Source organism: Nomascus leucogenys, chromosome 8, assembly GCF_006542625.1.
Source record: "Nomascus leucogenys isolate Asia chromosome 8, Asia_NLE_v1, whole genome shotgun sequence".
Lineage (NCBI taxonomy): Eukaryota > Metazoa > Chordata > Mammalia > Primates > Hylobatidae > Nomascus > Nomascus leucogenys.
In genome coordinates, this window is record NC_044388.1 from 68,107,232 (window position 1) to 68,132,877 (window position 25,646).

The following is a 25,646-nucleotide window of genomic DNA, read 5'->3' on the forward strand; positions in this document are numbered from 1 at the left end:
GGTTTAATGCCCTTAAAATCCTCACTCCTAGCTCTACCTTTAGGAACAAGAAAACAATTTTTCAATACCTGAACAAGAGCAGAGGATGATTAAGATACAAATTTTATATGCTAGTTTATTTTATTTCTAATTATATTCTTAGTAAATGATGTTAATATTTAATAGGAATGACTTTGACACTCACTGCTTTGCCCAGTAAAACCAGAGCCCTTAGCATTTTATTGGCACTAAAGCAGTCAGCTGTGACACAGGATAACGGCAAGGGTAAAGAAGATCTGCTCCGTCCCTAAATTAAATGTCTACTCAATGACTCGAATGTTCAAGTAGAAATAGCAGTTGCTCAAAGAAAATGACTCCTTTACACGAAAAACAATCAACAGAGCATTTCCCACAAATCCAAGGAGACGGTAACACATAGAGAGGAGATCACAATAATTTTAATGGGTGTTGACAATATTATCATAATAGAGTCACCTGTTTAAACCAATGCTGACCCTACTGTATATTATCATAATAGAGTCGCCTGTTTAAACCAATGCTGACCCTACTGTATGTGTATGTATAATGTGGTTTAAGTAAACCGAAGCAGATGCAATACATATAATTCAGAAAGAACTGGAAGGGTCGTCTACTCCTCTTGCTGTCAATGAGAAAAGGGTGAAATAAATGACTTACTGAACATTGTATTTCAACAGCATTGCCTCTCATCTTCAACACAAAAATCACAAAGGCAGTCATTGGTGAGGATCCCTTGTCTTCTGGATCACTATTCTCCAGCATGTTATGATACCCATTAAATGAAAGATAAATTATAGGTGCTTGTTTATTTTACAATGATTTACATATGACTTCTCATGCTGTATATTTCCTTAGTGCACATAAAAATATGACTTGAGTGAAACGTCTCCTACAGTTTTACTACTTGCCTCTCAACTAGCCTAACGTGTGTATGCCCAAGTGGCTAGCCTAAAGTAGGTTTTTTGTTTGTTTTGTTTTGTTGTTGTTGTTGTTTTGGGGTTTTTTTGTTTTTGAGATGGAGTTTTGCTCTTGTTGCCCAGGCTGGAGTGCAGTGACACGATCTAGGCTCACTGCAACCTCCGCTTCCTAGGTTCAAGCGACTCTTCTGCCTCAGCCTCCTGAGTAGCTGGGATTACAGGCATGCGCCACCACGCCCGGCTAATTTTTTGTGTTTTTAGTATAGACAGTGTTTCTCCATCTTGGTCAGGCTGGTCTTGAACTCCTGACCTCAGGTGATCTGCCCACCTGGGCCTCCCAAAGTGCTGGGATTACAGGCATGAGCCACCGGGCCGGCCGTAAAGTAGGCTTTATACAGAAGATACATTTCATCCATTTAGCTTAGTAGCATGTAAACAGACAGTAACTTACTGCCAAGCTACTTCATGTGGCATCATCATCAAAATTATTGTTTTCATGTATCTATTTCTGTGTGGCTCTATACTAGGCATTATGAAAAGTCAGAATGAAAATGTCTAGCCCTTTCAGGATATACATTTTAAAACAAAATGGGAAAAATCAGCATACTCACATAGACACTAAGCAGAAGCAGAGGATTAGTATGTTTTATTATATTAAATGGTTAGATGAATGAAAAGGAGTTATAAGATTTCACTTCAGGATGGTTAGGGTCTCACATGAAAATGTCAACTTCTCAGGCCGGGCGCAGTGGCTCACGCCTGTAATCCCAGCACTTTGGGAGGCCGAGGCGGGTGGTTCCTGAGGTCGGGAGCTCGAGACCATCCTGGCTAACATGGTGAAACCCCATCTCTACTAAAAAAATACAAAAAATTAGCTGAGCGTGGTGGTGGGCGCCTGTAGTCCCAGCTACTTGGGAGGCTGAGGCAGAAGAATGGCAAGAACCTGGGAGGCAGAGCTTGCAGTGAGCCGAGATCGCGCCAATGCACTCCAGCCTGGGCGACAGAGCAAGACTCCGTCTCAAAAAAAAAAAAAAAAAGAAAAAAAGAAAATAGCAACCTCTCTGTCCTGAAGGCTTATTTGAGGAGTTGGGTTTGAAGAGTTGCCTTAATCATTAATCAGAAGGAGCTTGTCAAGGGTTTCAGAGAAAAGGAACACTCCAGAAGAGACCAAAGCATAGAGTAACTGATAAAAGGGGCATGATTACTAAGAGAGCCAAGGGGAATCTTCAGTGCAGTGGCTCTCAATGTAGTTCAAGATCAGTTAAATATATTTCATTTATATACCACCCCCCTTTGTGAATCCATTCATTCGGCCAGGTAGACCTAGTGTGTTCTAATGCTTATCTGTTACTCCAGAAGACTATTTGTTTTGAGTTCTTAAGTAGGTCAAGTCAGCAATCTCTAAAAACCTATATTAGAAAAATATTTACATTTAAGAATAGTCCCTCAATTTCACTTAATTTCTAGTGTGGATGGTTCAGTCAACACTGATTGAGCCATCTACACTAGGAAAATTTTGGTATCTTGTGTTCTCTCGAAATTACATAGTTCTTTGATTCTTTTAGGCTAGAAGTTCTTCAAGTGATTCTGCTGCACACTGAAGTTGAAAACAACTGCTTTATACCTGTCAGGCAGTGGAGCATGCAAACTTACCCAGGCTCTCTTTGTTAGAACAGGCATTTCGGTTCAACTGTACAAATACTGCAAGAAAAAAAAAACGGTTTTGTAGCTGAATATTAACATTGAAAATGGCGTATTTCTGTTGGTCATAAATACTCTCTCAAATGGGAAAACATTGTTAAATACTATGCATCTGTAAACTTTCAGAGTAGTCAGCATTGTAAATAGTGGTGTTTTATAAACTATTTTCCAATACATTGCCAATGAAGACAATAGACAATAAGCCCCCAAGGGTCTTCGTCCCCTGGGTCTCCCAGTGATGAGGACCCTAATAGGGTGGGATCTCACAGAATTTCAATAGTGTCAGAGGTATTTGAACCAAAGCAACTCCATCTTGAATAGGGTTTGGGTAAAATAAGACTGAGATCCCACCGGGCTGTATTCCCAGGTGGTATTACTAACAAGATGAGATGGGAGGTCAGCACAAGGTACAGGTCATAAAGACCTTGCTGATAAAACAGCATGCAGTAAGGAAGCTACCAAATCCCACCAAAGCCAAGATGGCAAAGAAAGTGACCTCTGATTGTCCTCACTGCTCATTATATGCTAATTATAATGCATTAGCATGCTAAAAGACACACCCAACAGCATCATGACAGTTTACAGATGCCATGGCAACATCAGGAAGCTACCCTATATGGTCTAAAAGAGGGAAGAAACCTCAGTTCCAGGAATTGTCCACCCCTTTCCCAGAAGACTCATGAAGAATACACCCCTTGCTTAATATATAACCAAGAAATAACTGTTAAGTATTATCCGTGGAGCAGCCCAAGTTGCTGCTCTGTCTGTGGAGTTGCCATTCTTTATTCCTTTGCTTTCTTAATAGATTTGCTTTCAATAAACTTGCTTTCTTAATAAACTTGCCTGGAATACTTTCTTGTGTGAGATCCAAGAGCCTTCTCTTGGGGTCTGGATTGGGCCCCTTTCCGGTAACAAGAATTCACTTTTCTATGTATGACAGGCGAGAGGATGGCCCCAGGAAGAAAGTCTGGAAAAAGTCTCCTGGACTGGAAGTGGAAGAGAGGAAGGGAGGGAGGGAGGGAGAGAGGGAAAGAGGAAGTGGGGAGAAAAGACGTGAGATGTCTTTCTGGACCACAGGCAGGTCCTTCATGGTCTTTTTCCTGGCAGATCTTAGACATCTCATGTGCTTGGCCCAGTTCTCACTGTCGATGGCTAGAAATTAATCGTTTTATAGTGGGATAATGCCATTCCTCTGAAGTCTAGGTCTGATACCCATCCGCAGTATTTAAAACCACACAACCCTTTTTGAAATACCAGAATAGCTAAGCCGAATAAAAAATAAAAACGTTAACAGGCAAACTAAGATGCTTTTCATGCATTTTTTGCTAAAACCCTACTAAGTCTGTAAAACTCTCTACCTGCGTTCGCCCCATCCCCTGGTTCGCATCGTTCTCAGTAATGAAGACCTCCTTGCCTATCACTAACACCAATTAGCTTACACCAAACTTCAGGACGCCAAGGAAAAGGAAAAATCACTCTTCCAGCAGCGGTCATTTAAGAAAACACACACACACACACACACACACACATTGATAATAATGTGGAACTCCCTCCAAAATTAGCCTACACCGTGATATAAATTGGTTTTCTTTGTGATCTAAAATTGACTCGCAGTTCACTAGTTAGAAAATAGTTGCTGAAAAGCTGGGGCCTTGGAGCTTTCGGATCCTGCCCGCCTTTCATCATGTAAACAAACGCATCAGATTTAAAGCTTTCCCATAATTGTTATGCTAACCTTGGAGCGCAACCTCTCCATTTGCATTTGAAGGAGCTAAATATTAGGCAGGAAAGAAAGTGCTCTTTTTGAAAGCCTGAGAAAATGTCCCCGCTCGAGGCTGCTCCGCCATCTGGGCCGCGGGCTGGGCGCGCGGCTCCCGCCCCCAGCTCCTTGGCAGAGGCGCCGGAGGAAGGGGCGCCGCGAAGGGCCGTCATCTTGTTGGAAAAGAATGCAGAAATGCCCCCCTAAGGCTGAATGAGCGCCACTTCCACACTTAGGGCGGGGGAGGCCAGGGAACGTGGGAGAGGCGCGCCAGGAGCGAGGCGTCCCTGGTGACAGCGCGTCCCGAGGGCTCTCCCTTTTCCCAGAGCGCATACCAAAGGCCGACTCCTTTGCAGGCTCCACGAGCCCCATTCGCGGTGGAGAGGGGCGTTCCAGGCTGCAGGGTGAGGGGCTCCGGTGTGTGTGGCGTGTGTGTGTGTGTGTGTGTCTGTGTGTGTGTGTGTCTGTGTGTGTGTGTACGCGCGCGCGCGCCCTTAAGGAAAAATCCATCTTTTATAAGCGCTCTGGCGCACTTTTAACTTGATCTCGTGGAGTACTCAGGTGCAGCCGGTATAGTGAAGGCTAATGGCATCAGCACACTTTCGCGCATTAATCTTGGAGTAATTAAAAACAAAAACAGCGAGCTATGGGGTTTTGTTAAAGAGAGGAGAAAAAAGGTTCCAACCTCCCATCAGCCTATTCTGGGGGAATCCAGAGAGCCCATGCATCCCTTTACCTTTTCATGCAACCTGCACACAAAGCATGTCTATAGGGAGTCATGGGGAAATCATTCCTGGGAGAATATCTAGGGCATCATAAACCAGAACAGAGCTGGAGGGGATAAGATGCTGCTAGATTGAAAGAATGTAATTATTTTCTTTCACCACTTCTCATTTTAATCTCATTTCTAATATAACTCAAAGGTGCTTTGATTTTAAAATGATTTTTCTGTTGTCAGAATTAGCATTTTTCACTAGTCCTAGGGGACATTCCAGAGGAGAACAGCATTTTTATTTTCCTTTTCTCCCCCCCATGATTTGACAAAGGCTTCTCATGCATCGCTGGACTGTATTACAAAGTTAGGGGATTTTTTTTTCCCTCTCCTCAAAGGAAGATCATTGAGGCTGCAAGTAACCCTGGTAGCTGCTAGGAGATGGAATTCTTCAGGCTAAAACTGCATGTTGCACAAATAACTGGCAAAAAGAGGAATGCAGGGCAGCATTTGAGTCCTCCACAGGAGCAGAAAAGATGCAGGAGTGACCCCGCAGAAAATGTTGGGATAAAAAAAGGAGAGTTTTTTGTTTTTCTTAGCCATAAACTATCAGTGTTTGACAAGTCTCTAAAATGCACCAGTTGCTATTTATTCTATTTACTTCATAAGTATTTATTAAGGGCTACGTGTTTTGTTTGTTTGGTTCTTAGGAGTCAGAACTTGGCCTCAGGCAGACCTGGGTTCTCATGCTTCATTACCTTAGAGGCCCCAAAACAGTTTCTTAGCCTTGCTGAATCTCAGTGTTTTCATCTGTAAAATGGGTGTTTTGTGCCCATCTCAGGGGACTATTTTCAGGATTAAATAAGCTCAGTGCCTAGCACATGGTAAGCGCCCCATAAATCATCTTCATCATCATTGTGGTCACTGTCTTTTCTCTGTTGACTTTAAAAGGATCTTTTATAACTCAAATGAAGCAAATGAAGAAGGCATCCAAACATATTTATTTGTTGCCAAATTCTTTTCTAGCTGCTGGAGATAAACAGCTCCTTTGTAGAGGGCAGACAATGAAGGTGGAGGGGAGGATAGGATGAAAGGGGTCCTCAGGCATGGTTGCACATCTGAATCACCTGGAAAGCTTTTGCAAAACCAAGTCCCACCTGTTTGCATGGAATAGCACCCAGGCTTGTTTTTCGTGGTGTTGTTTTCAACTCCCAGGTTATTCTAATGTACAATCAGGTTAAAAACCACTAACTTAGAAGCTGTCACCATTACCCAAGTGAGAGATGCTGGTAGCTTTTATCAGAGTGATAGAAGTGGAGATGCTCAGAGATGGTCATAGTCAGGATACGTATTAGAGGTAGAAGCAAATCAACCTGCCAATGGATTGAAAGTGATGAGGATGGGTGGGGAGACAAAGAGAGGAATCAGGAACCCCCTAGTTTGGGACGATAGTACAGATGATGATTCCATTTCCCAGGATGGAGAAAACGAAGGGAATACAGGCTGGGGAATGGAAATCACAGAGCTGAAGACTGGAACAAAAATACTGACCATGTTATGTATGAGATGCTTATTGGACATATATTAATATAACATTAACCTAATTTGTAAGTGGACAAATCCAGCAGGCGGTTGATTTGCAAAGAAGCCAGAACACTAAATGTCATGTGTCTGAGCATTGCCAAAAAGAACTTTCTGTGAAGATGAAAATACTCTAAATCTGCACTGTCCAGTACAGCAGCCACCAGCCACGTGTGCATATTGAGCACCTCAAATCAGGTTAGGCTGGTGTGGCTGAGGAACTGAATTTTGATTTTATTTTATTTTAATTGGCTTAAATTTAAATAGCCATATGTGGCAGGTGGCTATCCTATTTGACAAATTAGGTATGTATTGATGATTCCCATATTTATATATTTGGCCTGAACTTCTTTCAGAATCTGGCAACTTCTCACCATTTCCCCTAGTAACAGGTCAAAGCCACTATCATCTCCAGTCTAAAGTATTGCAACAGTCTCCTACTGTTTACAGTGTCCTCCACCCACCCTCGTCACTTCTATTGTATATTCTCAAAACAGCAGCCAAAATGATCTTCACAACTTGATGTTCATTTATCATGAAAATCATACCAGGTATTTCCTCTACTTAAAGCCATATAATGACTCCCCATCTTGACACAGTAAAACCCAAAGTCCTTCCAATAGTCCCCAAAAAGCCCCCTCTTTGCCTCTCTGACATGGCTTCACACTTTTCTGTTCCTACCGTAGCACTTTTCACCTTCTACTGTACCGTATAATTAACTCAGTTATTTTATTTATTGTCTATCTCTCTCTTAGTAGAAAATAGTCTCCCTTAGGGTGGGGATTTATGACTATTTTGCTTACTATTGTATCCTCTAGTACCAAAAACACAGTACCCTGATACATATTAGGCACTCTACTTACTGAATGACTGAAGCAGCATATAGATAATAGATACTCAGCCAGGTTAATACATATTAGGCACTCAATACACACTTATTGAATGACTGAAGCAGCATATAGATAATAGATACTCAGCCAGGTTAATACATATTAGGCACTCAATACACACTTATTGAATGACTGAAGCAGCATATAGATAATAGATACTCAGCCAGGTTAATACATATTAGGCACTCAATACACACTTATTGAATGACTGAAGCAGCATATAGATAATAGATACTCAGCCAGGTTAACCACAGAGAAAGGCTGTAGACAGAAAATAGGAGAGGCTCCAGGATTGAGCCCTGGGCCATCCAACATTCAGAACCTCACTGTCCAATATGGCAGCCCTGGGCCATCCAACATTCAGAACCTCACTGTCCAATATGGCAGCCATATGTGGCTATTTTAGAACTTTTGAAATATGCTCATCTCAACTGAGATGTACGGTTAAGTCACGGGATTTTGAAAACTTAAGTATTTATTTTTAAAAGAAGAATGCAAAGTATCTCAATTATATCAATTACTTATTGAAATTACAGTATTTGTATATATTGAATTAATTACATATAATATTAAAATCAATTTTATTGATTTCTTTTTACATTTTTAACATGTAAATTAAATACTAGGATATTGAAAATCACATATGTGGCTCGTGTCATATTTCTATTGGACACACTGGTTTAGAGAATGGGAAGAATAGCCAGCAGGGGCTTCTGTCCAGTGAGATAGGAGAAAACAGGAGGCAAGCGTAGTGCATAAAAGATTACAGAAATAATAGTTTCATATAGGAGAGAACAGCTAACCAGATTGAATGAATGAAATACAGATGGAGAACTGACCAAGGGATTTGCCAAAATGAAGATTACTCTTAGTCTTGACAAGAGTGGTTTCAGCGAAATTGTGTGGATGGGAGCCCTACTGGAGAGGGTTTGAAGTCAGTATGAAAAGTGAAGACGTAGAGACAACCAGCATAGACAACCCAATCAAAAATGTTTTGCTCTGAGATGTTGTGGTTGCTGGAGGTAAACAGAGGAAAAAAATTTAATGGGAGATATTTTGTAAGAATATTTGACAACTGAAGGAAATGATCCAGGAGAGATAACCCTGAACTGGAAAATCTTGGCTAACTGCATGTAATATAGAAACACGGCATTTTAAAACTGAGCAGGCCCTTGAAGATCATCTTCGACAAACATTTTGCATTACAACTAAGAATTTTGAGGTTCATACAGGTGAATGATCAATGTCATACATCACAGCTGAAACCGAATCAGAAACAACACCTACAAATGAACACTTACTTGAATTGAGTTCATTTCTGCAGAGACAAACATTTTCAAATTCTAATATATTTGACCCAAACACTTTTTGCCTCATAAAGCAGGATATTTCCATGATTTCTAGTGGTTTATTAAGAGCTAACATTAAGTGCGGTGGTGCAATCTCGGCTCACTGCAACCTCTGCGTCCTGGGTTGAAGTTATTCTCCTGCCTCAGCCTCCCAGGTAGCTGGGATTACAGGCACACGTCCCCATGCTCAGCTAATTTTTGTATTTTTAGTAGAGACAGGGTTTCACTATGTTGGCCAGGCTGGTCTCCAACTCCTGGCCTCAAGCAATCCACCCACCTTGGCCTCCCAAAGTGCTGGGATTACAGGCATGAGTCACCGGACTTATGTGTCAATTATTTTTAATTGATAAATAATAATTGTATACAATTATGGGATACAGAGTGTTATTTCAATATAAGTATACAATGTGTAATAATCAAATCAGAGTAATTAGCATATACATCATTTCAAACATTTATCATTTCTTTGTGTTGAAAACATTCAAAATCTGCTTTTCTAGCTATTTGAAAATATACAATAAATTGTTAATTACTGTCACCCTATAGTACTATAGAACACTAGAACTTATTCCTTTTATCTAGCTGTAATTTTGTATTTATCAACCAACTTCTGGCTATCCCTCACTTCCCAGCCTCTAGTAAGCACTATTCTACTCTCTACTTCTATAAAATAAACTTTTGTAGCTTCTGTATAAGATTAAAAACATGCAGTATTTGTTGTTCTGTGCCTGGCTTATTTCACTTAACGTAATGTCCTCCAAGCTCATCCATGTTGCACTGAATGACAAGATTTTGTTCTTATTTATGACTGAATAGTATTCCATTGTGTACATTTACATACCACATTTTCTTTATCCATCCATCCATTGATGCACACAGGTTGATTTCATGTCTTGGCTATTATGAATAGTGCTACAATAAGCATGGAAGTGTATATATCTCTTTGATATATTGATTTCCTTTACTTTGGATACATACCCAGTAGTTGGATTGCTGGATCATGTGACAGTTCTATTTGAAATTTTTGAGGAAACTTCATACTGTTTTCCATAATGATTGTATTAATTTACATCTCCACCAACAGTGTATGAGAGTTTTCCCTTCTCTGCATTCTTTGTTTTTTTTTTCTTTTTGGTAATAGCCATTCTAAGTAGGATGAAATGATATTTCATTGTGGTTCTGATTTGCATTTTCCTGATGATTAGGAATGTTGAGGACTTTTTCATATACCTGTTGGCCATTTGGTTTTTTGTTTGTTTCTTTGTTTTTTGTTTTTTTGAGGCAGAGTCTCCCTCTGTCACCCAGGCTGGAGTACAGTCACGCAATCTTGGCTCACTGCAACCTCCACCTCCCGAGTTCAAGCAGTTCAGCCTCCCGAGTAGCTGGGACTACAGGTGCATGCCACCACACCTGGCTAATTTTTGTATTTTTAGTAGAGACAGGGTTTCACCATATTAGTCAGGCTGGTCTTGAACTCCTGACCTCAGGTGATCCACCTGCCTTGGCCTCCCAAAATGCTGGGATTACAGGCGAGAGCCACCATGCCTGGCCCTTTTGGCCATTTGTATGTCTTCTTTTGAGAGATGTCTCATCAAGTCATTTGCCCATTTTCTTATAGTCTGGATAATTCCTATGTTAGATGTAGTAAATTTGGTTTTCTGCTTATCCTGAGGCCAAAAAAACATGTTTTTTTATCCCAACCCTATTGAAAATCTTTAAATGTCTTGTTTTCCTTTCCTTACCATGTAGGAAATTGAACATAATTTGATATTTTTAATGATTCAATATTTTTCAGAGCATCATGTTCAATAAAATCTCACTATATATCTAGCACCTAAGTGCTAGATATATAGTGAATATAGGGAGGGATATTTTACGTTGTTTATTTCTATAAACTTCATAGTATAATACCATACTTATTTTATTTGCTTTTTTTAATCTCAAAAAGGTAAGGTAGAATACAGTGTCAGATAAGGAGGTTACCTGTGAATTCAAGTCTTATCACCTTTTTTCTATCTCTTGAACACTAAAATGATACAATACTGCTAACTCATCAAAAATACAACATATGTTAAGGGGTTTGGGTTTGCGGTTTTGTTTTTGTTGTTGTTATACTGCTGATGTGTTTGTGGTGATTTTTCCACATCCCTCACTTAGAAATTGTTATGAACAGTAATACATCTTCACAAGATGACTACACTGAGTTGAGTCATTCTGTGGCCACAAAGAGGCATGCTTTCACATACAAGTGGACTCAGATGAATTACTTGGTATCACAGAAGAAAGATATATGTGAACGTGACCACATACCTTTTTTCCACTCTAGTTCCACATCAGCACGTTCCCCAGTCCAAGGCTGATCCTTATATCACACCTTATTTGTTTTCTCACAGTACACACTAGCTCAGGTCTCACCAGCTATAAACTTTCCTCACCCCTTCCTTACCTCATATCTTCCTTTTGCTACCACACCTCTGGAAAAAAGTACTTTGCATCCACTGTCTCTGATTCCTTCTAATTTTCCATGTAGAGACCCTTCTCAGTCTTTATTTTTCTTAATTTCCCAGGGGTCTCTGACATAGTTGAATCTTTCATCTGGAAACTAACTCTCTAACTCTCTTCTCTAAAGCACCATTTTATCTTTTCCTTTCCTCTCTGTCTCTTTTTTTTTTTTTTTTTTTTTTTTTTTTTTTTTTTTTTTTTGAGACAGTCTTGCTCTGTCACCAGGCTGGAGTGCAGTGGCGCGATCTCAGCTCATTGCAACTTCCACCTCCCGGGTTCAAGCGATCCTCTTGCCTCAGCCTGCCTAGTAGCTGGGATTACAGGCATGTGCCACCAAGCCTGGCTAATTTTGTATTTTTAGTAGAGACGGGGTTTCTCCATGTTGGTCAGGCTAGTCTCAAACTCCCGACCTCAGGTGATCCGCCCTCCTCGGCCTCCCAAAGTGCTGGGATTACAGGCATGAGCCACTGCACATGGCGAACCTTTTCCTTTCTTTTCTCCTCCTTCCCCTCTGCCCACTTCTTGGTCTCCCTCACTAGTTCTTCCTGGTGTGCTGCCTGAAGATCTGTCTTCCCAGAGTTTCATCCTCAGGCCTCTCCTCCGCTTCTTCTACTCTCTGTGAGTTATTTCATCCATTTCCCAAGCCCTAATTACCACCAATACCCTGAACCCAGAAGTTTCTTGAGCTCCACGTGCATATATTTAGTAACCTCTGGGCATCTCTACCTGGATGTCCTGGAAGTTACCTCAAAATTACTACATCTCAAATCAAACCCAGTGACCAAGCTGTTTCCTTATGAATTATTGGAACCAACCAGTTACCTAGTCACCCAAGCCAGAAATCTCATAGTTCCTTTGAATCCCCCTTTCCCTTCAACTCCTACACTCAGCTGATTTTACCTTAAGTACTTATAACAATCTGCAGATTTATGTTTTTATACATGTATATATTTGTAAAAATACACTTTTCCTCAAATCTGGTATGTGGCGTTCGTTTAGATGGTCACCCTTTTCCTCTGGTTTTCCTCTTTCCAGTTGTTCAGTGGGGAGTTGCTCCTCCTTTCCCATCCTGCATATTGTTGCCAGGCTCATCTTTCCAAAACTCCAGAACACAAATTTGAACTATTATCGCTCTTCCTGAAAACCTTTGTGGGCCACCTTCCCCACCCCACCATGGCATAACGTTCAGAATATTTGTCAGAGCACGTCATGTCCTCACATCTCGCCTTAGCCTGACAACCCCAATGCCTCCGCACATGCTCCTACCACAATGCTCACTCCCCCTGCCCGACACACCCCTGGCTATCTCCCCGACCTGGAGCTCATACTCCACCTTCCAGACATCTGGTCAAAACCTCTTTTATAGCATTCATTACAATGCATTATAATTATTAGTTTGCATGTCTCTCACGACATTGTCTTGTCATTATTAAATGACATAAGCTGCTTAAAAAACAGGGGGCATGTTTTTCTCACTGTTGTATTTACACCGTATAGCATCATACTTGGTTGGTGTAAGATGTGTTGGACTTGAATGCCTTAGTGGTGTACTCTGTCTCAGTGAGAGAACCCATCTGGTCTAATGAGCTAATCTTCATTGCCTACCCTGTTGACAGGTTTCCTTCCAGACACAAGAGACAGGTGATTTCTGCCTTCAGACACAGTGTGTCTTCCTGATTTGTGACAAGAGGAACAGCCCCCCGTTTTCTTCATTCTTCCCAGGAGAATAAATTGCATTACACAACTGTGGGGTCGACATGCTTTTTCAAGGGCATACTTTGTTGATCTGTTCCAATCTTCCTTGTCTCTCCTGTTCATTCTCTGAGCCTGTCAGCCCTTTTTCAAAAGTGAAAACACCACAAAACATTTCTGTAATAACATGGTGTATATTATCACATTAGCTACAGTTATAATAAAAGTGGCTATATAATCAGATTATACTTTCCTCATAGCCATAGGAATAATGGTGCTTTATCAGGAAATTTGTATAACCAAATGGAAACTCACTAATGCAACAGGAAATTATCAAACATAATATAATTCAGGAGTCTCAAACTGCTAGTGTCTCAGTAGGTATAGGGGAAAAAAATCTATTTTACTGTAATGAAACTCTTAAGAGAGACCTGCTTATTACTTTTGTAAAAAGTGCTCAGCATATGTTTTCTCCTTATGCAATGATTTCTTGTTTTGTTTTGTTTTTACTTGAATGCTTTTTGTGAATTTTTTTTGAATATCAGAAGAATACAAAAGTTATCAGTGATTAAGGTAAAAAGTCATTCAATTTTTAAAAATATGGACTCATACTTTCAAACTGCTAAGAAGGTTTCCAAACAGCTTCTGTAAGTATAATCCACATAACAAAATATCAGTACCCTATGTATTGTGAAAAGTGACAAGCTTCCTACTCGTGTGCACAAACAGATAAGCAAGATGATACATAGCACGACATTTAGCCAGTGCTCAAATTCTACCCAAAAATTAACTTTGATTTACATCCAAAACCATAAACAAATATACAAAATCTATGTAGTTGCGATTTTTGCCTTTGCTAAACAGTTGTTTCATGATAGCCATAGTATCAAATTCAAATAAAAAATTAAATGACTTTTCTGCTTCATAATAAACTCTTGCTGGAATTTAAAGGAAGTACAAAGAGTTTATTTTACATTTTCAAAAAAATTCTCCACTAGTCCAGGATTAGGGAAAGAGAGACTAAATCAAGGGACAGGGCAGAAATTCAGTCCAAAGACATATTTCCTATGCTATCTCTATGTATGTGCGTATGTATATACATGTTGATAGATGGTATATATATGTAATAGCTGTATAGATGGATACATATTAATACAATATATACAAAGATATTATGTATATATTAATATCACATATAAATATTAATATATACATAAATAGAATATATTTTATATACTAGTAATACATATGTTAATTATAATTTTATATTAATAATTATTATAATTATTGATTATAAATGTGTCATTATAGTTGACATATTAAAGGTGATATATTAGTGTGTATTATAAATATGGTATATATACTACATAATATACAATATGTATATATTAGATAATATTATGTGCATAGTGAGTAAGTGGCAGTCTCCCACACTGGGAACTTTGAAGGACAGAAGTTTGTTTAAATGATCTCTTCAGTAGCCTACTCTACTGAGGTGTAGACCTCTTCTGACCTGAATTTCCAACCTATGGGAACATAGGTTTCAACAACTGAAGCCATGTGAAGGCACTTGGGATAGACTGGAAATACTCATTTCCACCACTTGGGCCTTTTGGCTATTTTGTTTCCTATCCTGTCTTGTTTCCAACCAGAACATCTCTGCTTTTCAGTCTTAGTATCTGATTTGAGCTTGCGGGGGCTGCAGTCATGTGAACCAGCCCAGCAGCCACCCTTCCACTGATGGCGCAGCTGTTCTCCCCTCCAACATGTAAATGCAGCACAAAAGCAGAATGAGATTTGGTAACAATAAAACCAGGTACATTGGTTTATAGTTTTAAAAATCATGCTATTCCAAACAACTTTACTGTGTCATTCCACAGGGCAACTTGGAGATTGGTGGGGGTGTTTGGAGATCATAGGGAGAAATAAGAGCCAATGTAGGATGGGGACGGGTGGGGTTATAGGATGGTGACAGGTGGTATTAATTCAAAATTATGTATCAAGGAAAAAAATCATCTTGGTCTGTAGTTTGAGAACAAAGCCAAAGGAATAAACAAACACCGCAGGAAGTGTCTTTGTATATGCAGAATCAAGATAGAAAACCAGTTTTCTATCCTTCAGAACAATTCCTTTATCCTCGTAGATGGGAAGTAATCAAGATTCCGTAAACATCTCCAATGTCTCCAACAGTTCCTGACTGCCCAGCTTCTTCTCTTTTGCCACTAGTTACCATTGCCTTGGTCATTTCAACGCATTTCTGTCCAGATTTGGACTCCCTGCCTTCCTTTATGCAATTGATGATACTGTTTCTCAGAGCACTGTAGCCCCTACAAGCCACATCTTGGTAGAGGACCCCCATGTCGGGGAGGCCACACAATAAATGTGGAGCAGAGGAGTCACATGGAAACTCATTCAAGTTACATTACGCTTAAATATCCTGATTTGATGAGGTACAGATTTGTAATGAATCATCACCCCCTTAACAATACTGGCTTTGGCCGGGCACGGTGGCTCACGCCTGTAATCCCAGCACTTTGGGAGGCCGAGGTGGGTGGATCATGAGGTTAGGAGATCAAGACAACCCTGGCTAACACGGTGAAACCCCGTCTCTACTAAAAATACAAAAAATTAGCCAGGCGTGGTGGCGGGCGCCTGTAGTCCCAGCTACTCGGAGAGGCTGAGGCAGGAGAATGGCGTGAACCCGGGCGGCAGAGCTTGCAGTGAGCCGAGATTGCGCCACTGCACTCCAGCCCGGATGACAGAGAGAGACTCTGTCTCAAAGAAAAATAAATAAATAAATAATGATAATAATAATACTGGCTTTTTATATCTCAAGCCCAGAATTTAAAAAGTCTTGTATTAGTGCCATTCAGTTAAGGTTACAGGAGGACAAGTCACAAAGACAAAGACTTCATTTGTCTTTTTGTATTTTGTATTTTGTGCATCAAAAAATCCTTAAGCACAGAAATCACTCTGAAAATGCTCTGCCTGGCTATCAATGGCCCAGAGATTCAGAGTAAAGGCTTTGCTACCATAAGGTTTCTGTCTGATCCCTGGCTCATGCATTTTAAAGGAGCCAGACCTTGGCATTTAATTTAAACTCTGTATACTTTAACCTCCTCATCTGGAAATGAGGGGTAGTAGTAGTAATAATAATAGCCATATGGAATTATGAATATTAAATGAGATAATATGTGTGATGTGCTTGGTACAGCGCAGGGCATGAAGTAGTAAATGTTGATTTTTATGACTTAAATAATGTATTGCTGGTAATAATGATCACTATTGTTCATTCAGAACTAATATTAAGAATAAATGTTATTATTTATTCTTTATATGGTCAAATATATTTTGCTTAAATTTTAGTATTATTGCTAAAATATGTAGCAGTCTTTGTGTTATTTCAGCTATCACAAAGAATATATTTTGTATAATCATTCTAAGGAAACAACGGGCCGGGCAAGGTGGCTCACGCCTGTAATCCTAGCACTTTGGGAGGCCGAGGCGGGTGGATCACCTGAGGTCAGGAGTTCGAGACCAGCCTGGCCAACATAGTGAAACCCAATCTCTACTAAAAAGACAAAAAATTAGCCAGGCGTGGTGGCGGACACCTGTAACCCCAGTTACTTGAGAGCCTGAGGCAGGAGAATCACTTGAACCCGGGAGGTGGAAGTTGCAGTGAGCCAAGATTGCGCCACTACACTCCAGCCTGAACAACAAGAGCGAAACTCCATCTCGAAAAAAAGGAAACAAAAAGATGAATAACTTCCAGACATAAGCCTATGGATGCCATACAACTTCATGGAGTCACATATGGCTGCAATGATTTCCCATCGTTTCTCCTGTCTCTGCTCCACTGTGAAAATCTTGTCAATGAACCTTTATCATGTCTAGACCCAAAGTATCCCTGGTCACCTAGGATCTTTAATCACTGTGGTTCAAAGTAAGCACAGGCTTCTGAGACAGAAGAAATACTAGCTTTTGCTTTTTGAAACCGAGAAGTGTATTTCTCTACTTCCACAGAGAGATGGTCCCAAATGTAGCAGGAAGAACACGGACTGCAGCAAGACTGTGGATGGACCTGGAGGGGACAAGCTGGTGGTAGAGTGAGGATGCTGAACATATGGGAAAGTGTCGTAGAGTCCAAGGCTTTCAGCAGGTCTCTCCTTGAGAGATGGGGCCATAGTTGGGGAGAGAAACTGGAGGAAATTTTATATAGAACTTAGAGGAGGCAAAAAAGGATGATGTTATTAGAGGTTAGACCCTTCAGTTGAATAGATTCTACAGTAGACACAGGCTCTGATTTAAAAAAAAAAAAAATGGACATATAGGAGTATTCGTTGCACAGCTAAGCTAGTTTTAAAATGTGACTGAGGCCGGGTGCGGTGGCTCATAACTGTAATCCTAGCACTTTGGGGAGGCCAAGGTGGGTGGATCACCTGAGGCCAGGAGTTCAAGACCAGCCTGGCCAACATGCCGAAACACGTCTCTACTAAAAATACAAAACATTAGCTGGGCTTGGTGGTGGGCACCTATAATCCCAGCTATTCGGCTGAGGCAGGAGAATAGTTGGAACCTGGGAGGCAGAGGCAGCAGTGAGCTGAGATCAGCCCACGGCCCTCCAGCCTGGGCAACAGAGCGAGACTCTGTCTCAAAAAAAAAAAAAAAAGACTGAGTAGAGACAGTTAGGTCTTGGCCCCAAATTTGGGGCACCTTGTCATGCAGATTCTCTGACTCGCATATTAGATGTTCTGTTCTTTCCTAGATGAGTCTGGAAACAATTGCATAGACAACCATTTTAGTCATATAACTTCATTCTTAGAAGATTCTTAACCAGTAACTGAGAATAAGTTTTGGTTCTATTTAAAGATGGTGAGAGTAATTACTGAATCATAATGCTGAGACATCCTGTTTGGCATCAAACGCTCTACCAATGCCAAACAGACTTTTCCTTCCTTACCTGAAGAGAATGCCAGTAGGCCTTTGTGTCATCTGTTGGGAGTTCTCCTGTTCGTCATCATTCAGAATTACCTTACACATTTAAAAATCAAACTCATGTCCACAGTATGAGTATCAGCAGACTCTATATGTTGCCATGATCCTTCTACTGTAATTTTTATTAAGAACAACTGTGGCTCTCTATTCAAGGGATTCCCAAGATTTTACAGTTCTTTTGTTTGGAGAAAGAAAAACAGAAGTCAAAGGTCAGAGAAGCCTTCATGAAATTGGTGGACTAATAGTGGACAGCTTAGCATGCATGCTAGCATGTAACTTTCACCACCTCATTCCCTATCCCCCACTTTTCAATCACAAAGTAAGTTCTAGTGTTGTGACTCCATTCTTGTCTCTTTGTGCTACATGTGAAAATTTGGGGAAACATGTTGGTTACTCTGTAAAAGCCTTTAGCAGATTTACTTCCACTGGATCCCATGAGTTTGAAGAGTGAACCTCTCTAACCCCTAAAGGGGGCTTTCCTGTTTCATGACACCAGCTGTGAGACTATTTCAGTCGTAGCAAATATATGAAGTCTCCAAATGCTTATCAATTTCCTTGAATGCTGTTAAAGAACTGTTCCTCCAGAAAGCGTTTGGAGTGTATTGATTGGTGAATTATGAGTCCAGAGGTAGACCCACGTAAATAAATTTGATCCTAGCACATCTCACGTCTTTCTTTTTTAGACAATGCTGTACCCACTGCCATTGAGTGAGTGTGTTAGGTTCTCCTCATTACCAACATTTACTTGGCATTTTCAGAAATTTCTGATGGCTGTGGCTGTTTTTTCTAGTCCCAAGGGACACAGCATTTTTCTTCCATATCTTATTTCACTGGCCCCAGGTGTGTCAAAGTCTTAAGTAAAAACTAGGGCACAATATTTTGATGTCCACGGAATCTGAAAGGGTGGAAGCCATGGTACAGTCAAACAGATCCCCATAGCAATGATCTACTCATAACTAAGAAAGGAAGACTATCACTGCATAGATGGGGGTTACCAGAAGTCATCATCATTCTTTCATTCAACAGACATTTATCTTTTTTATTTTTTTTTTATTATACTTTAGGTTTTAGGGTACATGTGCACAATGTGCAGGTTTGTTACATATGTATCCATGTGCCATGTTGATTTCCTGCACCCATTAACTCGTCATTTAGCATTAGGTGTATCTCCTAATGCTGTCCCTCCCCCCTCCCCCCACCCCACAACAGTCCCTGGAGTGTGATGTTCCCCTTCCTGTGTCCATGAGTTCTCATTGTTCAATTCCCACCTATGAGTGAGAACATGCGGTGTTTGGTTTTTTGTCCTTGCGATAGTTTACTGAGAATGATGTTTTCCAGTTTAATCCATGTCCCTACAAAGGACATGAACTCATCATTTTTTATGGCTGCATAGTATTCCATGGTGTATATGTGCCACATTTTCTTAATCCAGTCTATCGTTGTTGGACATTTGGGTTGGTTCCAACTCTTTGCTATTGTGAATAGTGCCGCAATAAACATACGTGTGCATGTGTCTTTATAGCAGCATGATTTATAGTCCTTTGGGTATATACCCAGTAATGGGATGGCTGGGTCAAATGGTATTTCTAGTTCTAGATCCCTGAGGAATCGCCACACTGACTTCCACAATGGTTGAACTAGTTTACAGTCCCACCAACAGTGTAAAAGTGTTCCTATTTCTCCACATCCTCTCTAGCACCTGTTGTTTCCTGTTTTTTTAATGATGGCCATTCTAACTGGTGTGAGATGGTATCTCACTGTGGTTTTGATTTGCATTTCTCTGATGACCAGTGATGATGAGCATTTCTTCATGTGTTTTTTGGCTGCATAAATGTCTTCTTTTGAGAAGTGTCTGTTCATGTCCTTTGCCCACCTTTTGATGGGGTTGTTTGTTTTTTTCTTGTAAATTTGTTGGAGTTCATTGTAGGTTCTGGATATTAGCCCTTTGTCAGGTGAGTAGGTTGCAAAAATTTTCTCCCATTCTGTAGGTTGCCTGTTCACTCTGATGGTAGTTTCTTTTGCTGTGCAGAAGCTCTTTAGTTTAATTAGATCCCATTTGTCAATTTTGGCTTTTGCTGCCATTGCTTTTGGTGTTTTAGACATGAAGTCCTTGCCCACGCCTATGTCCTGAATGGTATTGCATAGGTTTTCTTGTAGGATTTTAATGGTTTTAGGTCTAACATTTAAGTCTTTAATCCATTTTGAATTAATTTTTATTTGTTTGTTTGAGACGGAGTCTCACTTTGTCACCCAGGCTGTGTACAGTGGCGTGATCTCAGCTCACTGCAACATCCACCTCCTGGGATCAAGCAATTCTCCTGTATCTGGGATTACAGGCACCTGCCACCATGCCCGGCTAATTTTTATATTTTTAGTAGAGATGGGGTTTTGCCTTGTTGGCCAGGCTGCTCTTGAACAGTCTACTTTTAAGAAAAAACTTATGAATGACTAGCATGTACTATATTTTATACTCATTATTCCAATTCATACTTACAACAGCATTTTGTGCTTGGAAATAATTATCCCCGTTTGATAGATAAAGAAACTGAGGCTCAAAGAATGTAATTAGTTTGCTCAAACAAGATCCGACAGTAAGTAGCACAGAGAGAACTGTCTGACTCCACAGTATAAAGTTATCTTAATGTGAATGAAAAGACAGTTACTGCAATAAGTAGAAATCAAGGAAATATGTGATGTGTCCAAGAGAAGAAAAAATAAAATGTTATAGGATTTCAGAGGAAACAGGTAAGAACCAGATCCCACAAAAACTGCGCCCCAGCTCATCTGCTGATTGGCATAAAGCAAAACTGTCTTAGAAATACATTGGAATGTAGTGTTGCATTTACATAGATTAAAAGTTTGGGGATAAGATAGTTCACATCTTTATGCATGGATACTGTCACACATCAGTGAATCGGTCCCCAAAATTCCCTGTCAGGAGACCAGCTGGGACTCAGTGGGGAAAAGGCCAGTAAGGACCTCTTCACCCCTAGATCATTTTCTGGAGTAGGAGCCAATCCTGTCTTCCCCTTCTGGAAAACTGATATCCCCAAATTTGAAGTATAAATATCCATTTTCCAACCCAGTTGGAGCAATTATTGGCATTAAGTACTGGCTTATCTGCTGGATCTGTGAAAAAAAATAGGCAAACTATAAGAATATAATGAAATGAAATCCCTTTTTCCACATTTGGTAGCAAACTTGAATTACTTTACATTTCTTGTACTCCATTTCTCATGTCTGAGCTCAAAATAATACAGTAATAAAAACACATTTTATATAGTACATCACAGTACAATAGAGTACATTTGTTCCCCACAATTCCTCTGAGATAAAAGGAATTCATCTCCCCATATTAGAGATGAGAAAAATAGTTCAAAGAGCTTATGATTCCAAGGTTCAGGAAAAGTGTCTTTCTAGGATTACAGAGCCAGTAAGTGCAAAGCTAGACCTGTGGCCCAGATCATCCAGGATGCTCCTTTCTAGACATGATGTGGTCTCACAATACATATGGAATTTACTCTCTACTCTTCATCATCAACGGTGACACTTCAAGAAAGTGATTGCTTGGCCAGGTGTGGTGGCTCACACCTGTAATCCCAGCACTTTGGGAGGCTGAGGCTGGCGGATCACCTGAGGTCGGGAGTTCAAGACCAGCCTGACAAACATGGAGAAACCCTGTCTCTATTAAAAATACAAAATCAGCTGGACGTGGTGGTGCATGCCTGTAATCCCAGCTACTCGGGAAGCTGAGGTAGGAGAATCGCTTGAACCTGGGAGGCGGAGGTTGCAGTAAACCGAGATCGCGCCATTGCACTCCAGCCTGGGCAACAAGAGCGAAACTCCATCTCAAAAAAAAAAAAAAAAAAGAAAAAAGAAAGAAAGAGATTGCTTTTACCAACCTTCCCCTAAGCAAAAGTCACATTAATTCACATATATCTCAGCATTTTTACGTTCAGGATGAAAGCCCCGTACTTTACACAAAGCTACATCTATATTGCTGAAATTCTAATATAGCTTCGTGTTACTTTCTAGCATTGCAGAAGACTTTAAATCTTTTTCGCTCTGTCTACCCTAGATAACCATATGTAGGAAATGACACAAATGAATGGAACAATTCCACGCACATCTAGACACAGGAATGGGTTATGATTTCAGTAATAAGCTTAGTTACAAAGCTGATCCAAAAAAAATCATTTAAGTAAAGCTTAGTTCATTTGAGTAAAACACAAATTAAACAATAAGTTTTCCAAACAGGCATCTGAAATAATCGGCATCTCCACAGTTCCCAGGAGAAGCAAATAGGCAGGTAAAGAACCTGTGTATATACATTTGCTGCTGCAAATAATGACAACTGGATACAGAAAATCTCAGTTTTAAAAAATGTTCTTTATATAATCAGTTTTTAAATTTTTTATTTTCTTATTTACAGAACTCAAATACAACAAAACCACTGACCATATTTCAGGAACATGAAAATTATACAATGAAAAATAATTATGAAGATTTAATATTATTAAAAACATAGACATTTTTCCATGTGAACACATTGATGCTGTGAGCATGGACAGTTTACAAAGAGTCATTTCCACTCCACCTCACTCTTGCCCCATTACATTTTGGGAAAACATTTATAATATATTTTCAAGATATTGGGTATGCACACTTCACTTAACCTGATGATATGTGTTGGGTTTAATAATGTGTTACCAAGTCATAACCTTATCAATTGGAGATAGTCTAGAGAGGCAGTCAAAATGGCAGTTTATGCAAAGCTGCAGAAACGAAAGACCAAATTGAAAAAAAAGAAAATAACTGGCTGGGCGCGGTGGCTCACACCTGTAATCCCAGCACTTTGGGAGGCCGAGGTGGGCGGATCACGAGGTCAGGAGTTCAAGACCAACCTGGCCAACATGGTGAAACCTCATCTCTACAAAAAATACAAAAAAAAAATTAGCCAGGCATGGTGGCGGGCACCTGTAATCTTAGCTACTCGGGAGGCTGAGGCAGAGAATTGCTTGAACCCGGGAGGTAGAGTTTGCAGTGAGCTGAGATCGTGCCACTGCACTCCAGCCTGGGCAACAGAGCAAGACTCCGTCTCAAAGAAAAAAAAAAAAAAACCAACCCACCAAAAACCTAATCATTTTAGTCCCTCTTCCTTTTGCGTCAGGATTCTTTTTGTAAGTGCTGCTAGAATCTTGCTCCCAGCTATCTAACCCTGGGCCTTCGCAGATCCACAGTGGAGCGAGAACCTTAGATTATAATAATAAGATTTGAACACCACATTCAGCACTTCCTAAGATTCAGGGACTGGGTAATCTCTTCACCTACATACAACCTGGCATGTAGCAAACAACACAAAACCCAGTTTGAGAGGGAGCATGACTGGGATGCAATGATGTTTCATGGAAAATGGGGTATAGACATAATTCCCCCTGAATACAGTTCATCAGTGCTTTCCACAAAAGTGAGCTTTGATGAGATATCTAGTATCTAGGAAATACAAAATATAATATGAATTTATTGGGTTGTTCAACACCCCCCTCAACATTTCACAGCTTTTAATCATTCATAATCTGAATCATTTACTCTAAGAGTTTGTGATTTGACATTCTCATTGCCATCTTGTTATTATGAAATAAATGGAAAATCTAAAACCAAATGTATATAAATAGGTTACTTTATGCTTTAATTCATGGAAAATAGTTTTTTAAGTCTTTTTGATTATTTTAAGAAACGAACTAAAAGTAATCAAGAAGAATCAAAATATTGGATGTAACTGTCTGACTTCTGTATCTGTTTATTTATCTATAAAATAGGATTGACAATGTTGTCCTAAACTTACAGAGGAATATAAATGCAATAAGCCTTTCAAATCTCTGCTTTGTAAACCACAGAGAAAAAGGCACTATGTAAATATTGTTGTCTTTGTGCCTCATTATCTGAGCTAATGATAACTGTAGAAAAGTTAGGTCAAATAACATTAAATGGACACTAGAATAAAACTGCAGTTTCAATGTGTTGTTTTACCATTTACATTGACAAGTGAGGATAAAAAAAAGCATGAAGGAAATATAGCAAACACTTTGATTAGATCATGTCACCAAAATTCCAATGTAGAAATAATATCTAAAATAACAGCACAGTTTCTGTTTCTGCCAACTTCTAAAATAAAAACCAACTCAGCTTCAGTATATCAGTGGAAATTAAAATAATACATTTTTAAAAATTCTCTAACCTGCTTCTAAAAATCATAATACCATTCTGATAATTGACCAATAGCATCATTTTGAGCTACTTAATTGCACATCATTAGCAAGAGTAAAAATGCCAAGAAGCTCATATTGATATTGTTTCCATTGTTGGGAAATGGTCAAGTGATTCTTATGCAGGCATAGCTTACTCTATGACTCAGAGGCACAGTTTTTACAAAGAACCAGAAAGGTTCTGTGGCCAGTACAAAACACTGAGCAGAAGGAGAATGGGGCCCACATATTACTACCCTCCACTTAATGTTTCATTTTTTGCACACTTATTTTGAACAAGCCTTAAGTCTCTTAGCCCATGTATCTGAGCTTTTGTGAGCCAATCTGCAAAATCCAATCTGAAGCTCATCCCAATACACAACAATAAGCTAACCCTTCAGGTATAGCACTGTGCAATGGTTAATGCTTTACAAACTCTCATTTGCCTCCTCTAAGCCAAAGGAGTATCTTACTTATCTCTATTTTCTTTGGGCTGGTGCAAACTTTCAAAACACGGTGAGTGTTATTATTTAGTTAATAACAATAGGTCCTTAATCAGGTCCTTAATTTATTAATAAACCAGGTTTGCCTCAGGTTTGAATAACAAACAACTTTTCTAGCTCTATTTGTCATTTATTTTCTTTTTATTTTGTCTCTCTCTCTCTCTCTCTCTCTCCCACCTCCCTTGGGCTTTTATTCCAGCTCTAGCTTATCCATACTTCTATCACTCTCTTATCAGCTTCAAAAGTTGTCCAAAGCCCTGTGGCTTTTTTCTCCACTGGGAAAGTGACAACCCAAGCCAGGATGCTGAGCCCTGTGTCTGCTTTCTGCTTGCTCGGCAAAGACCTTAGTTATATTGCCAGTGCTCCTGATCACTCACTCACCACCCAGGATGGGTTTTTTTGTTTTTGCTTTTTTTTTTTTTTAATTTTCACAGTCAGAAGTAGGGAAAGCTGAGTGTTAATGGTTATTTACCCTAGGGGTCCCCAATCCCCAGGCCACAGATGGTACCAGTCTGTGGCCTGTCAGGAACTGGGAACTGGGCCACACAGCAGGAGGTGAGTGGCAGGCAAGCAACTCACATATGAAGCTTCATCTGTATTTACAGCCGCTCCCCATTGCTTGCATTACCGCCTGAGCACTGCCCCCTGTCAGATCAGTGGTGGCATTAAATTCTCAGAGGAGCGTGAACCCTATTGTGAACTACACATGCAAGGGATCTAGGTTGCATGCTTCTTAGAAGAATCTAATGCCTGATAAGCTGTCACTGTCTCCCATCACCTCC

General features: G+C 40.0%; 1 long non-coding RNA gene across 1 annotated transcript in view; it reads left to right on the plus strand.

Moving 5' to 3' along the window:
- Window positions 1-4,698: 4,698 nt before the first annotated feature.
- Window positions 4,699-25,646, plus strand: part of LOC115836354 — a 41,281-nt gene continuing 20,333 nt past the window's right edge. Inside the window, exon 1 of the long non-coding RNA XR_004031373.1 lies at window positions 4,699-4,799. This is a non-coding gene — a long non-coding RNA (uncharacterized LOC115836354). The remainder of the gene's footprint in view (window positions 4,800-25,646) is intronic.